Source organism: Chionomys nivalis, chromosome 9, assembly GCF_950005125.1.
Source record: "Chionomys nivalis chromosome 9, mChiNiv1.1, whole genome shotgun sequence".
Classification (NCBI taxonomy): domain Eukaryota; kingdom Metazoa; phylum Chordata; class Mammalia; order Rodentia; family Cricetidae; genus Chionomys; species Chionomys nivalis.
In genome coordinates, this window is record NC_080094.1 from 31,518,501 (window position 1) to 31,535,183 (window position 16,683).

The window sequence follows — 16,683 nt, forward strand, 5'->3', positions numbered from 1 at the left end:
AATTTAACTTCCAGACTTTGTTTTGAATATCAAACACCATGGAGGAGTTTCCTTGAACCTCTGGGATAGACAGTGAGACTTCATTCAGTCAGCTACTTCAAGTCACTCTCTATTCCCTTCTTCTTCTTCTTCTTCTTCTTCTTCTTCTTCTTCTTCTTCTTCTTCTTCTTCTTCTTCTTCTTCTTCTTCTTCCTCTTCCTCCTCCTCCTCCTCCTCCTCCTCCTCCTCCTCCTCCTCCTCTTCTTCTTCTTCTTCTTCTTCTTCTTCTTCTTCTTCTTCTTCTTCTTCTTCTTCTTCTTCCTCTTTTTCCCTGGAACTGGAGATAATTAATAGGAAAGAGTTAGAAAGTCCAAAAGTACCACCTGCTCTAATGTTCACTTGGTTAAGAGGCAAGCAAGGAAAAGCACAGTGCTTCCAATAATGGAATAATCCTCAATCATAAGGAGGTAAAACTAAAAATACACACAGCAACTTGGATGAATCTTGAAGTCATGCTAAGTAAGAGAAGCCAGAAACATTGGAGTATATGTGGCAGGATTCTGTTCATATATGATCATAGAAGAGGCCATGCAAAGCTGTGGGGATGGAAATCAGAACAGGAATTTCCCCCAAGGGAGCATATAAGATTACCTGGGGAATAAAAGAGCAAAAATATTGTTCTGAAGTGGGGGGATATTTCCTATCATGAGTAGGGTGTTCACACAAGCCTATATATTTGTCAAAACCCATGAAACTGTGTTAAAATCTATGTGTGTTACTCTTTATAAATAATACACCAATGCAAAGGGAAACCAAAGCTCTCATCTGCTGAATAGAGGTGTCACTGGGAAATGAGAGCTGGCATCAATCTGAACCTTGCATGCTTTGTGAGGCTGTCACCAAGGGGCTATTGCACAAAAAACTCTGGGCTTTAAACCTAGGTGTTTTATGCAGCAAGAGTCCACCAGTTGTGGTATGCCGCTAATACACATTGTTATCTTACCTGCAATGCTGGGTCCCATATGAAGCAGAGCCAGGTATTAAGATTAGTTTGTGGGAGACAATCCTGAAGGTGTTCTTTGGGACTGAGTTTGTGGAAGGAAGGGAGGGAAGCAGAAGTGGACAAAAAGCCAGAAACTTTCTCAACAAGGGTCCCTCCTTGCCTCTGGCCCAAATGGCAAACAAACCCAAAGAAGATGCATGGTTCTGTGGAAAACACTCCAGAGTTGATGCCTTTAACTGACCATGGGCCAGAGAATTAAGAAGCTGATAATGCTTGCAAAGATCACTAATGTTCTCGTGAAATGGACCAGGGAACTAAAAGAATTGATTACTGATTAATTAATAATCAACACACACTCATGCTAGGAGAAATGAAGGAGTTATTTACGCTTAGGCTCCAAAGGGGATCCTGTCCACCTTATTAGTCAGTGGCATACATTCTCATTGTTGGGCATCCTTCAGATGCTGGGCATCCCTGAGGCAGATGGCTTACTTGGGGAATCCTATGAAGACTGGATAAAAGAAGGTAGTGAAGCAGAGAAAAAGGGAAAGTCAATATCATGCATTTGACAGAGCAAGTCATATATCTGTACACAACTGCAAGTCAGTATCACAAGAGATCCCCTAAGGACCTGCATAAAGCCAACAAAAGAACTGTCCTGCGCTGCCTAAAGATTCCCCTGATAGTCTGACAGCCCCACACTAGTGGAAACTCTCAAGTATAGCTTGAGCTACCTCCTGAGACATCAGAGAACAGGACCCAACAAGCCGCAGATGTGGGATGCAACACAGGACACACTGCACCATGTCAGCCACATAGTCAGCTGACAGGAGGGTTACCTTCAGTGATGTACAAGTGCTACATACGGTCACCCTGGGCTCCATAAGCAAAATAGCCCACACTTGGGTTATCAACGCTGCTGTCATCACTATAACAATGTTAAGTTTTGAACACAATACCCTTGTTTTCCTTTTACATGAGGTCCTGCAAATTGTATCACTGCCCTGTGACTGTCAAGACAAATCATATTCTTCTCAGGTCAGTGCTGGCCAATGTCTGAGAAAGCAGTGATATGGTATAGGAAGGTCCTAGAACCTCCATCTAATGTAAGAATGCTTTTATGGGCAGCCTTAACCAGTACAGATTTCATGAGGCCTTCTCCAGGGTCTCACAGCTTTGCCTACCCAATCAATCCTCTTCCTGTTTTTTCCTTTTAGACACTCATTACCAAGAAGTCTTTCTCATCCTCACTCTGACTCAGCATCTTCTTCCAGAAGACCACATCTGAAGTCTGAGTTGGAGCAAGGGGGTAGGATGTGAGACAACAGGAACACTACAGTGTTGAGTTTTACTGTCATCCAGTCTTGTGAGAACCCCATCCCTACCACCAGCAATGTGACAGGTAAATTAAGAAAATATTTTTCTCAAGTCACCTGCAACAAGGTTGAAATGATATCCCCAAAGTCTTTGTCCTTGCACACACACACACAAATGCCTTCCTTACTGCTTAAATTCTACCCTTGAATTGAACATTAACAACTGGTTGCCCATCAGTGTCCTAAGTTGGTCTTATTCACCAATACAATTACGACAACTAGTTTCTTGTTAATCAATACAGTTACAACAATTAGTTTGCTATTAACTAATGCAATTGCAACAACTAGTCTGTTGTTAACCAATGCAATTGCAACAACTAGTTTGTTGTTAATCAATACAATTGCAACAACTAGTTTGCTATTAACTAATGCAGTTGCAACAACTAGTCTGTTGTTAACCAAAGCAACTTCAACAACTGTTAACCAATGCAATTGCAACAACTAGTTTCCTGTCAACTCCTTCTTTGCTCTTTTGTTTTCCATCTATAAAAACCGAAGTCCTCAGACGATGCCATTTGGGGACCACTAACTCTAGACAACTAGAATCTGTAACCCTGGGTTACCCATCATCATACTCAGTGCACCTCAACTTGCCTTCTACACAGACAGATGGCAGACCTGGAAAGTCCTACTTGGAGGAAACTCAGCATCGTAATATCTACCAACCTTTACCTAGGTTTGTTCCCACAGCTATAGATAGCTGTACTTTAGCCTCAGTTTTCCTTTTGTACTTCAATTCAGTTGTAACAAGGGCTGTGCTATAGCCCTGAATAATTCTTGCTAGCTCCTTCACTAGGTGATTTAGGGAGTATTGATGGAAAAGACTAAGTATATGAGCCAGCAGATCTGGACAGGTGAAAAGCCACAGTGCAACGCTTCTGTCCTGCTCAGCCCTGCAAACCCTTCACCACTGGAACCTTGTTAATGTTCCCCTTAGAACAATCACCTCCCCATCTTCAGGTCCAGCCTGACCTGTCTTGAGCTACTTTCTACAGAAAAATAAAATCTCAAGTTTCCCTGAACAAGTTACATCATGGGCGACAAGACAATGATGTTACTAGGCACCATATGCCTAGTGAATCCACATGCAAAGTCTGCCCTACACTGGTTTAAAGGTGAAATGGGTCTAAATAGTCTTTCCAAAGTTAGCTTTAAAAACAATCGCTATGTCTGTGCATACTCTATGTAAATGTGCTTATAGTATGCAGAGAAGAAACTAAATTTCTTTGTTTTTGTAGCATAGTTCACTTTTTTCCCCATTGCATCCTCAACTAACCTCTTCAGTTTACTGCCAATCATCCTGAAGAGCTCCCAAGTACAATGAGAGCATGCGTGCACACACACCCAAAGCATCTTCATCTTGCAAGTTCTCTAAAAACTTTCTCTAGGACCAGGGAACTTTTCTCAGCCCACGTATAGGACAGCTGTGGGTATTCAGGAGTACATGGTGCCAAATAACCTCAATCAATAAGAGAGGAGAGTTGGTGAATGATCAACCCATCAAATTTTAAAGTTTTTCAATGGGAAAAGTGCCATAATAGCCTCAAAATTAAAAGACAAGTTCAATCTAGGGAAAACTGTATACAATTTATGGGAAAAACAGTCACTATATTTTATTTTTAAGGATAACTCAACTGACCAGTGTCCTACTAATTAATACTGTCATTTGGATATATCAAGAGCATAAAAACTATTTCTGGTAAGCAAAAAAGTGAGCTAACGTGACATGCAGCTTTCAATAGTCATGTCCACGTTACTCCAGGTGTGGAGATAGAGGTGAGAAAATGAACACACTTGGGCACACCTGTGAGGACAAGAGTTGGTCCATTTCTCTGAAGAGCAATCTGAGTCAGGTCAAAAGCCTAATCAATTCATTGAATACACAGTGTTTCCTCATTTCATCCCAGGCCAACTCAGATAAAACCCCTGTGTTGGGTCTCACCACTAAATTCCTGTTAGCATATTCATAATTATCTTCTAAGGAGTCTAATTCTAACTTTGAAAAGTCATGACATTCAGGACTACACACACACCAAAACTCACCAAAAAGAGACCTCTTTCCTAGGTGGTGTCCAAAGCCCACTTCTCTCTGTGGTAACTGTGGTTGCACCCCACCCCCGTTTTAGGACTGAGGTTAAAATAGATTTGCGTGAGAATAGTCTAGTAGACATTATGTCCCGCCTGGGAAACAACAGCCTCTCTCATCACCCTGGTTCTTGCATTCACAGAAGAATGCCCTGCAGACACAGGTGGTATGGGAAGTCCTTCGGTATATATGTTGCTTTTATTGGTTAATGAATAAAGCTGCTTCTGGTCAATAGCTTAACAGCATAAAGTCAGGCTGAAAGAGATATATAGAGAGAGTAGGCAGAGTCAGAGAGGAGCCATGTAGCTACTAGAAGAGACAGATCCTGGAACCTTGCTGGTAGGCCATGACCTCGTCATGATGCACAGATTAATGGAGATGGGTTAGTTTAGGATATATGAGCTAGCTAGAAGTACACTTAAGCTATTGGCCAAACAGTATTGCAATTAATATAGTTTCTGTGTGATTATTTGGGTCTGAGCAGCCTCTGCCAACAGTCATGAGCTTGGGAGATGATGGCAGGTCATTTGGGAGTCAACCAAGGTCAGCACCATCCCGGTATTGAAATCAGAGGCCTGTGAAGTTCAAAGCACGTGGATCTGAAGCCTCCGTGAGTTCAGTCAATTCTATGTCTGGGAATGGGATGCAAGACAGCCAGTGACAAGTATTTGATAAACACAATCAGCTTAGGAGCCCAGAGGAGAGGACGGCGGGAGGGAACAGCAATACAGAAGCGGTTCTGGGTGTCGCCCAAGGAGCTCTCATTTCCCTCCATTCATCACCTGCCATTGTCCCTGATTACAGTTTTTGCACCCGTCCATCTCGCATCCTTACATTAATCCTTCCAATTCGGGGCAATTTCGTTGCATTGTGTTTGCTAATTTCCCATTTAGAGCAACATGGAGGCAGGTTTCCACTGCTTCCTGAATGGCTCAGAAGCCAGCTGAGCAGCTAAGACACGCGAATTCTCCGCTTCTAGAGTCTGCCTTTTGTGCAACAGTATAAGCTTTGAAATACAGGCACCCAAAGCAGAGGAGCAGATGCTTCTGTAAAAAAAATGCAAAAGGTGGGAGTCGGAACAGAGGAAAATGCAGTTGAGGGAGGAGTGCCAAGACAAGGCACTGGTGTGAGCTCTTAGCTCAGACAGACCTGCAGGCAGACGGGCTCCTTTCCTCCTTCCCTCTTTCTCTTAAGCTTTTTATTTATTTGTTTGTTTTTGCCTCCTATAAGAAATCAGGTTAGTGACGGAGGTTTGTGAATAGCCTGGTGTGGCTACCACGACTACCCATCCACTATGCCTTTGGAATAAATTGCTCCCGCCAAAACGACTGTATCAATTACCTACAGCTCTGTGCTACAGTCTAGCTAAGGGTCCTGTTGACACCTACTTGCTAGAGGATTGTTTCTAGGCTGTGGCATGGTTGGGAAATGATGGAGCCTTTAAGAGGAGTAGCAGAAAGTGAGGTCGCTGGGGGAAAGCCTTTGAAGGGACTGTTGGGGCTCTTGCCTCTTCCGCCTCCCTGCATCCTGCCCATGATGAGAACAGCATTGCTCTATCATACGTTCTCGACATGATATGCAGCCTCGCCACTGCCCCAGAGGTAAGAGGGTCAAACAACCCCAGGCTGCTGAAACCTCCAAAACCATGAGCCAAAGCTTTTGTTTTACTTCTCTTTGTTGTTGGTTTTTGTTTGGTTTTGTTTTGTTTTGGTTTGTTTTTTGAAACAGTGTTTCTCTGTAGCTTTGGAGCCTATCCTAGAACTAGCTCTTGTTGACCACGCTGGCCTCGGACTCACAGAGATCCACCTGCCTCTGCCTCCTGAGTGCTGGAATTAAAGGTGTGTGCCACCACTACCCGGCTCTTGTTTTACTTTTAAGTCGACTCTAGGGTTTGGCCACAGTTAAAAAAAAATGGTAAATACATATATTCCTCTAAAACAATCACAGCTTACCTAGCTCACAATCCTATGAATCAGGAGTTCAGGCTATGCTCACAGGGCTATTTTTCTTTTCATCTTTATTGGTTAGTCCATGTGTCTTCAAGTTGGTTTTGCTGTGTTTCTCATGTATAGGTCTTAACAAGGATGCAATGATTAGTTACTTGGCACAGTAGAAAGAAGCCTCAATGAGGAATTGTCTGGATTAGGTTAGCCTGTAGGTGTGCCGGTTAGAGACTGGATTCACTGAGATGGGAAGAGCATCCTCAGCGTGAGCAGCACCAGTCAAGGACTGGGTGCTACATTAGTGGAAAGGATGATGAACTGAGCACCGTCATCATGTGTGCATCCTTTGCCCTCTGTTTCTTGACTATGGATGCGATGTGACCAGCTGTCTCAAACTTTGGACGAGTGTCCAACAATGATGGGCTATAACTCAGAACTCTGAACTGAAATACCCCATTCTCACTTAAGTTTATTTTGTTAGGGTATTTCATCACATTCACGAAGAGAAAACTAAGATAAGTCCCTGTCTGATGGGGAAAGCCTTTTAACCAATAATCTTTAAGAGGTGGTACACAGGTTTTTATCTCCCTGTCCCAGAAAGCCACGCCTAAACTAGGTTCCACCTCTTAAAGATTATTGGTTAACAAGGCTTTCCCCATCACCTGTCTCTGACAAACTGACTCTGCCATCCTTCCAAAGGCTAGCCTGACACACTGACATGGTGGAGGCAGAATCCTAAAGAGAGCAAGGCAGAGCAGGTGCTGCCGCAGGAGCCAGACTGGATAGCCAGACTCAAAGGAATAGAGAGAGACAACACCCCATGTCTTTATTGCTGGGAGAAGTCACACAGTCACATTGTAAGACATAGTCTCAGCCACGACTGTAGCCATTTTTGCTGCAATGAAACACCATGACCAAAGCTACCTAGGGAGGAAAAGGTTTATTTTGTTTGCATATCACAGTTCAAGAGAAGGGAAGTCAAGGCAGGAATTCAAACAGGGCAGGATTCTGGAGGCAAGAGCTGATGCAGAGGCCCTGGGAGGCATGCTTCTTCCTGGTTTGCTCATTACAACTTACTCAACTTGTTTTCTTTTTTTTTAAATTATTTTTATTCTTTTTTAATTAAAATTTCCACCTGTCCCCGTTCCCCATTTCCCTTCCCCTCCTCCCAAATATTGCCCCTCCCCCCACTCCCCTTTCCCTATCCCTACTCCTCTTCTCCACCCCCCACTCCATTCCCCCTCCCTCTCGATACTGAAGAGCAGTACAAATTCCCTGCCCTGCGGGAAGACCAAGGTCCTCCCACTTCTATCTAGGTACATATCACCTTAGAACCTGCATCTGGCGATGGATCGAGATAGAGACAGAGACTCAATTTGGAGCAACGGTCTGAGCTCTTAAGGTCCAAATGAAGAGCAGAAGGAGGGAGAACATGATCAAGGAAGTCAGGACCACGAGGGGTGCACCCACCCACTGTAACATTGGAACTGATTTATTGGGAGCCCACCAAGGCCAGCTGGACTGGGACTGAATAAGCATGGGTTGAAACTGGACTCTCTGAACATGGCGGACAATGAAGGCTGATGAGAAGCCAAGGACAATGGCACTAGGTTTCGATCCTAATACATGAACTGGCTTTGTGGGAGCTTAGCCTGTTTGGACGATCAACTTGTTTTCTTATAGGACCCAAGACAACCAGCCTAGGAGTAGCCCCACCCACAATGGGCTGGGCTCCCCACATCAATCACTCATAAAAAATAAAATACCCCCAGGCTTACCTACAGCTCAATTTTATGAAGGCAGTTTTTCAGTTTAAGTTCCCTCCTCTCAAAAAAATGAAGTACAGACCTAAACAGAGAACTCTAAACAGAAGAATCTAAAATGACTGAAAGACACTTAAGGAAATGTTCCACATCCTTAGTCATCAGAGAAATGCAAATCAAAACAACTCTGAGATTCCATCTTGCACCTGTAAGAATGGCCAAGATCAAAAACACTGACGACAACTTATGCTGGAGAGGTTGTGGGGTAAAAGGAACACTCCTGCATTGCTGGAAGGAATGCTAGCTGGTACAGCCCCTTTGGATGTCAGTGAGGCAATTTCTCAGAAAATTAGAAAACAACCTTCCTCAAAACCCAGTAATACCACTTTTGGGTATATATCCAAAGGATGCTCAATCGTGCCACAAGGACATGTGTTCAACTATGTTCATAGCAGCTTTGTTTGTCATAGCCAGAACCTGGAAACAACCTAAATGCCTCTCAACCAAAGAATGGATAAGGAAAATGTGGTACATTTACACAATGGAGTACTGCACAACAGAAAAAAATAATGACATCTTGAAATTTGTAGACAAATGGATGGAGCTAGAAAACATCATTTTGAGTGAGGTAACCCAGACCCAGAAAGACAATTATCACATGTATTCACATATAAGTGGTTTTTAAACATAAAGCAAAGAAAACCAGCCCACAAATCACAATCCCAGAGAACCTAGACAACAATGAGGACACTAAGAGAGGCATACATAGATCTAATCTACATGGGTAGTAAAAAAAAAAAAAAAAAAAAAAAAGACAAGATCTCCTGAGTAAATTGGGAGCATGGGGACCTTGGGAGAGGGTTGAAGGGGAAGGGAGAGGCAGGGAGGGGAGCAGAGAAAAACATAGAGCTCAATAAAAATCAATCAAAAAGGAGTTCCCTCCTCTCATATGACTACAATTTGTATCAAGATGACATAAAACTAGCCAGCACAGTCAGTATCTAAACTCTGCATTCAGAAAGATGAATATTGGACATTCAGGTTCCCATGCTATTAAAAATAAAGTCCCCTGGGGTATTCCTTCAGAATGATCCTCTTGTCAAGAAAACAAAACAAATCCACTTTAGAGGGCTCTCTGGGGGCATCTCTTTAACGGAGGGCCAATGAAGATCTTGCATCTTGTCCCCCAGAGCTAAATGTTATCCCTGGGTGGATGGAAGAAATTGAGCCTTGCTTGTGACTCCTCTTTCAGGCGCGGTTTTCATCAATCAAGAACTGCGGTACAGGTCCTAAAGAATAAGTATGCTGAAGATGAGGAATAGAGACAATGGCAGCCTAACATTTTCCCTTTCCAGGGCCTGTCTCAAGTTGAGTGGGCTTGTGACTCACGGACAGGGAACACATCCACAGTTATCTTGAGTCTGAATGCGGATACAGTTCTCTTTTTTTCTAGGTTAAATAAAACAAAAACTAGTCATGTTGCATGTTTTACTTGCAAGGGAAGTGGGGAATGGATCAATGCTTTCCATTTACATACAAGGGTTTCATAAAGATGGAAGAAAGACTACTTCCTGTGTCAAGAAACAAGCTTCTGAAGGCTCTGGTCCTGAGACAGATGTGTGTTAGTGAGAGGTGTAACCCTAAGCCCATTGAGGTTATAGTCAAAGTCTATAAACTCACTTAGGAATAAAAATATCTTTAAGCGATAGGGCATATGACTAGCAGGCATGGTCTTGCACTGATTCTGAAATATGCTCTTCTCCCATACCAGCAGCTTTGAACTTGAGCTTCCTATTATCATCAAATGTTCTTTAGCTTCTGATGCCTATATATGCTTGAATATCAAAATACCAGCAACAAATCCTGACGGGTGGGTACGAGTAGTGTGGATGGAAATTTGGACCTACCACGAATGAAGAAGGGAGTGGGGATCACTTTAACAGTGATGTGAAAGTGGGCTCTGAGCATGGGATTTCAAGCTTGGAAACTAAAGTAGGGAAACCATTCTCCACTCACAACTCTAGGAACCTGTAGGCCACATCGGCAGAAACCTGGACCATCCAGAGAAGACCCACGGAGAATGAATTAGGACTTGCAAAAGAACTTTCCTTTTTTCCCTTACATCTCAAGCACATGCTCTAAGCATTTGGAACAAAGGTAAACTCCAAATTGAGGAGATCCATAAATGCGAAGCTAATGTATTAACTACCTACCTAAGGCAGAGGGGACAAACTGGTTGTGAGATTATGGTACATGTTTATTGGATTTCCTCAACTTCCTCTTCATAACTTCCTCCTAAAACCAGCCATTCAAGCTTTACTATTCCCCCACCTTTAGCTGGCCACAAAGAAATTCTCCAGCCTACCTAACCTGTCTGGTGGTAGATCACTGGAGCCTGCTCATTCTGCCAGCACCTGCCCAACTGCCCTGAAAGAGGGAATGCTGCCTCAAGAGCATGGATGGGCACTGTTGGTGAGTGAAGCGCTCTCCTCCTCATAGAAGCTTCTCTTTGCGATAGGAAGATGTTAACACAGAGAAACACAGATGATCAAAGTGCAGAGAATAAGTCCCTGTATCCTGACTCCTCCCGCAAAGGCCCAGAGAACATGGCAGAGGAGAGGAGGAAAAGACTGTAAGAGCCAGAGGTCCTTGAGGATTGTTGCAGCTCCATGACTTCTGTATATGACAGGAAATTTTTCTCATGAGCTCAGCAGCTGTAGTTGCTGCACAAGACTTGAACATGACCAATCTAGTCACCATTTTAACAGCTCCAATAGTTGGGGAGCTCATGAGGTCCCGCTCCTAGGTGAGAAGCCACAGGTAGTTGATGACTGCTAAGGAAAGTCCTGGTAGGTTGTCCATGCTACAGCGTGCAGCCCTACGCACACATGCATGCAGGAAACACTAACTGAACTCCGTAAAATAGAGAAGAGAAAGGGAGAGAGAGAAACATAAAGTAGGGCAGGTAGGGAGGTGGGGGATCTAAGAAGAGTTAGGGAGGGGCAGAAACATCATCAAAACACACTGCATAAAACATTTTTAGCTGAAAATAGGAAAAGAAACTAAAGCCTTGGTCTTTCAATTTGGGGATATTACATAATAAACTATCCCAAAACAGCATCTTTCCAATGATCATCTGCTTTGCTTACAAACCTGGGAATAAGGACACCACCATGTGGTCCTTGCCCAGGGTATTCTATGCATGTGTAGAATTGAGAGTCTGTGGCTGTCTTTGAGGCCTCCTCGCTGGTAATCTTGACATCCCTGAACATCAGTCTGTCCCCTCCATGAGTTCGCCCCCCATGGAGATGAGTCTGTATCTATGAGAACATAGAAGAATCCTAGAATCCTGGGAAGTCCTGCAGACCCCCTTCTGCTACATCCTACTTATCAAAGCAAACACAAAGACACCCCCCAAGTTCCAAAAGAGGAGGACCCACGTTTTAAAGAGAGAAGTATCAAAGAATTTGTGCAGATTTCAAATCGCCACAGCTGGTGAATTATAACAGTACAGCTGACAATGACTGTACCAGAATGTTCACTTTCACACCCCCCTCTTTCCATGAACTCTGTCGACTGTCTGTCAGCCACACCTGCTGAGCGGGCTGGGCGAACAATCTTACCTCTGGTATGTTTCTGCAGCGGACAGGCACACAGTCTGCTCTACAGGGAAAGCTGCCTACTGCTAGCACGAATCTTGTATGCTTGTACTCTCCTATCCTTTAAGTCCTTTCAAAACTGCCTTTCGGGATTTAAGACCTTCCAGAGCCAGCCACTGGTGGCGCACACCTTTCATCCCAGCACTTGGGAGGCAGAAGCAGGTGGATCTCTGTGAGTTCAAGGTTAGCCTGGTCTACAAAGTGAGTTCCAGGACAGCCTGGGCTGTTACACAGAAAAACCCTGTCTTGAAAATAAATAAGCAAACAAGCAAACAAACAAAGCCTTCCAGAAGCTCACTGGCATAGAATGTGGCATTTAGTTCATTTTTTTCCTCCCTAGGAATTCCACTTATCACAAATCTTGCTACATTTTCTTCCAAGAAACCTGAACTTCCCCTTTTGTGTTCTACCCATACTCATCTATAACCCTCTTTCCTCCTCCTCCCCTTCTTCTTCCTCCTTCTGAATCCTTTACCATCTTTACTTAATTTATATGCTGACATAAATCATTCGGATCTTCCAGAGTCCCATAAATTCACAGTCTACCTTAGGGTCAGCAAAACTATCCATTCCTCATACCAGTCCCAAGGTCCCTATTGAATCAACCTCCCGAAAAGATTGTTCTATCTGGCTTGATGAGAACAACATCCAAAGCTGCCTCCATCGTGCCCACAGTCCTCTCCGTAATGCCTGTCTTTCCTTCATTGTTTTCTAATTTCTGATAGCCACTAGCACCTCAGCCAGCAATAAACAATTGTCTCTAGAGGCTCATGTGAGCCAGTCCATCAGGAAATGATTTTACTCGAGTGTGGAGCCTTTGTCTCCAATAGCAATGGGCAGTTCTACTGCTAGCTCTTCTGCTTTTATGACACTTCGGCTGGTACCATCTGCCCCCATATACCACAGCCTTCTAAAAGTGAACATGAGGGATTTTATAATTCAAGCAATTCACATGTTGAATATTCCCTGATTATGATAGTTTCCTGTGCTGAGCAATTATTAAGGTCTCTGCCTGCAGCACGCCTTTTATCTTCCTTTCTACTGGAGGTCAGCCTGAGGGGTCTTCTATCGTTTCTACTTCATCCCATTTTCAGTGTCTGATTCTTCCCAGGAGTTTCCAGTTTGGGGGTGGACTCTGTAGCACAGATATGACACTCACTCCCTTCTGTTGTAAGAAATGGAAAGCCAACACCTCCATCCCATTTTCTATTTTCCCTGACAAACCAGATTACTGCAAAGGATAACACCCACATGTCTTTTGTAAATTGTAATTTCTCTTTTGAACTCGTAAGTTCTTTCTAGGCATCAACTGAACCTCAGTTGTATGTCTTCCCTACTAAAACAAAGGTCACACAACTGTCACCACAGCCTACTTGTGATCCTGTCTCACACATGCTACTTTTATCAGCCTCATCAAGGAGGCATGTCGTCCAGTGTCACATAGATTCTTCCCAAAGATGCTGCACTGTCCAATGGTTTGGCCTTGATTAGTTTCCCTACCACCCATCCCAGCATGCAATTGCCACTACTGCAAAAGTGCACACCATCCCACACCACACTGGGAGAGGTAGCCATTTCAGGACTGACCCCATGGATGCTCCACCCTATGACAGACCAATTACAATTGAATTTCTCATCCCTCATCACAAGGGCCATGCAACTGTTCTCCCCCAACTTATCCTTGGTTCTGTAGGTCATTTCTCAGGTGCCTTCAAGGTGTATGAATTTTCCTGAGAATATATAAACAACATGTACCAAATGCAGCCCTTGGTTTCCAAGAGCACAGTCTCAAGGTTGCCTCCTTTCTCACTGTCCCTTCAGTGAAGTCACAGACTCCTTTCCATCATGACACTGATCCCCAGGGCTTGGAGGAGTCTAGGATCACAGGGTTGGAGGCAGAACAAAAGAAGCTGAAGCCATACTGGTGTTTTCAGCTTTGAGGGTCTTTGATCCAAGTTGGAGCAATCCATCCCTTACTCTAATGGTCTCCTCCAGAATACAAAATCGGGGTGAGGTTCTGAACTTCGAGGGTGCTTCCTAGCCCCGACCATGAGAGGATAACTGCTGCTCATTTCCCCATGCTGAGAGCCCATGCTCTTGCACCTCCCCAGCCTTCTGTTTCTTCTGCCTGTTGCCTCCAGTATCATTCCTGTTAGAGTGACAAAATACTCAACAGACTCTTAAGAGAGGAAGTTTTGTTTTGGCCTATGGTTTTATAGGTTCAGTACACAGTAGCTTTGATACCATGGGCTTGGGTAGAACATCAGGGCAATGGGAAGAAATGTGACAGGAGCATCTTCATCTTACCAAACAGGATGCAACCAGAGAGGGAATATAGGAAAGAGCCATCGCAAGCTGTGATTCCCCAGGACATGCCCTCTGTGACCCCACCACCAACCTCTCACCACCTTCTAATAATATTACCATATTGTGAACCAATAAAGGGATTTATTATTCATTAGCTCTTGCGATCTTCTTGTCTCAGAAATACTATCACAGACATGCCCAGCTCTTTACTAATCTCCCAGACATCCTCAGTGTGCCCACAGCAGACTCGAATCAGGTTTTGCAGACTGCCGGTGCTCAGATCACTCAGCTGAGAAGCTATGCCACCCCACTAAGTTAAAAACCATTTTACTGGTGATAGCAAGGGCCAGCATACCATCCCTAACACCACCAGCTCGAACTTCTATCACAGAACTCATCTGAAGGCCTGTGACCATATCCAGTGTCCATTTCTTCAGCCTCCTCAGGAAAGAAACATCAACAAAGAGGCGCTTTGAGGTGTCTAGCTTTTCTCCTTAGGAAACAAGGTTATAGGCAAAATCACGGAAATAACCATCGTTCGCCCATCCACCCTGGAGGCAGCCAAGCAGCCCTCAGCCTGGTGTTTTCTTCAGCAGTTTGGCATCGTCTCTATAGCTGCTCCAACCGTGAGCCTGTGGGAATGACTCACCAGAGCCCCCTTCCAGCCCATTGCCTGGGCTGCCTATAAATCTCATCTGGCCTTTGGGAGCCTCCAGCTGTTTTCAAGAGTTAACCAAACATCAATTTAATTACACTGCTAAACTATATAAATATTGTGCTCCAGAAAATGGTACAAAACATATTTTTAGGCGGTCACAGATGTTTTGTGTGATTAACCAAGTCACAGGTCTGCAAGAATTTTTTTTTTCTTCTCCAACGAAAAGTAAATGAGAATCTTAAGCAGTCACTCATGGGCATGTCCTGATGCAGGTCAGTCTGTGGTCCTCTGTGTCTAGAGAACTCCTTCCTGGTTCTTCATCTCTGCACTGATACTTGCTGCACAGTCTCCCTCTGTAGCCCAGGCTGGCCAAAACCTCACTGTGTAGCCTAGGCTGCTCTGAACGTGCAGCATTCCTCCCATCTCAGTGGCCTAAGTGCTGGTATTACAGGCGTGGGCCACCATTTCTACTTCTATTTATTTTGACTTTTTGTTGAAGGTTAATATCCACAAAGTACAAGTCCACTCAGCACACACTCATGTGATAGGTTCTAAAAATTTGGACATGGCCAGGGCTCCACAAAGTCTCACTTACACTCCTAAAAAAATCCAATAAGCAAATACACAAAAGAAAGAAAAGAAGGAAGAAAGAAACAGGAATCGGGGAAGGGAGGGAGGGACAAAAGGACGAAGGGAGGGAAATTGGGTGCAGTAGCGCATGCCTGAAAACCCAGCACTCGGGAGTTAGAGATAGGACTGTGAGTTCAAAAATAGCCAAGGCTATATGATATGTCCTTGTTTTAAAAGACCAAAATAACAAAGACAGACGAGTAGGTAGGTAGATGGATGAATGGACACACACGTACGCGCGCGCGCGCGCACACACACACACACACACACACACACACAGCTTGCCCAAGTCCCATAGCTAGGAAGTGGTCAGAACAAGATCCAGCCTGTAGCCCTAGCCCAGAGTCTAAGCTCTTCCCTAAAGGACCTGCATGTCAGAGCTCTGCTCAGGTTTGGCCCTAACGCCCCACTTGTTTTGTTTGATCCTTCTTTGGACTTCACCATCTCTGTCTTCCCCAGCCCTCTTCTACCTTCCTGGGCTTTCCCCAGGGCTTGAAGCCCACTCTGCATATGTGGCAGATCCCCCAAAGCCCGTCAATCAGCAACTGTCCCAGAAGCCCCTAGCTTCTTGTGAGAAGATCCAGAGGTGTCTTTATGCCAGGTCCTGTTATGGGACTAAGGCCCAGTGGCGCCATTCAGCAAAGAGCCCTGTGTCACCTGCCTTCACCCCCTATCATGTCAACTCCTGAACAAGTGCCTCTGGAAACACCTTCCAGATCACCTGCTGACATTCAAGTCTTGGCCCAGGTACCAGTTTCAAGATCATCAAATCTGAGGAGCTCCTGGTGTTGAAACATTCATTTACCACCATAAATGAAAAACATAGACTGAGTAACAAAGTTTTATTCAGCTCACAGTTTTAGATGCTGGGAAGTCTGAGGTAAGGTCGCCTCTAGTGAATTCCTTCTTGTTGATGAGGACTTTGCAGAATAAGTTAGACAAGTCAGTCCTTGGATACCCCACTAGTCCTGAGCAAAGACCCAGTCACTTTATAAGGTCCCATCTGATTTTATTTTATATGTGAGATATATACTGAGATGAGGCAGGGTCTCACTATATGATCCATAGTTGTGGAGGAAGGAAGTAGCGTCTCTAGCGAAGTATTCTAAGTTCTGCTCTTCATTCATAGTTCACATGAACCTTTAACCTCTCTGAGCCTTGGCTTCCCCTTTCCTTTCAGGGCTATGCTGCCACCTTGGGTGAGAAAAATGAATTTTAGCACCATCACATCCTGCTGCCCACACAAACCTGGCACTGGAGGATTCATCAGTATTTGCTA

The 16,683-nt window shown here is 44.2% G+C and overlaps 1 protein-coding gene across 1 annotated transcript in view; it reads right to left on the reverse strand.

Moving 5' to 3' along the window:
• Positions 1–237: 237 nt before the first annotated feature.
• Dtd1 (D-aminoacyl-tRNA deacylase 1) overlaps positions 238–16,683 on the reverse strand; it is a 223,348-nt gene continuing 206,902 nt past the window's right edge. Inside the window, exon 6 of the mRNA XM_057781019.1 lies at positions 238–316. The gene's annotated coding sequence lies outside the window, so the exon portion shown is untranslated. The remainder of the gene's footprint in view (positions 317–16,683) is intronic.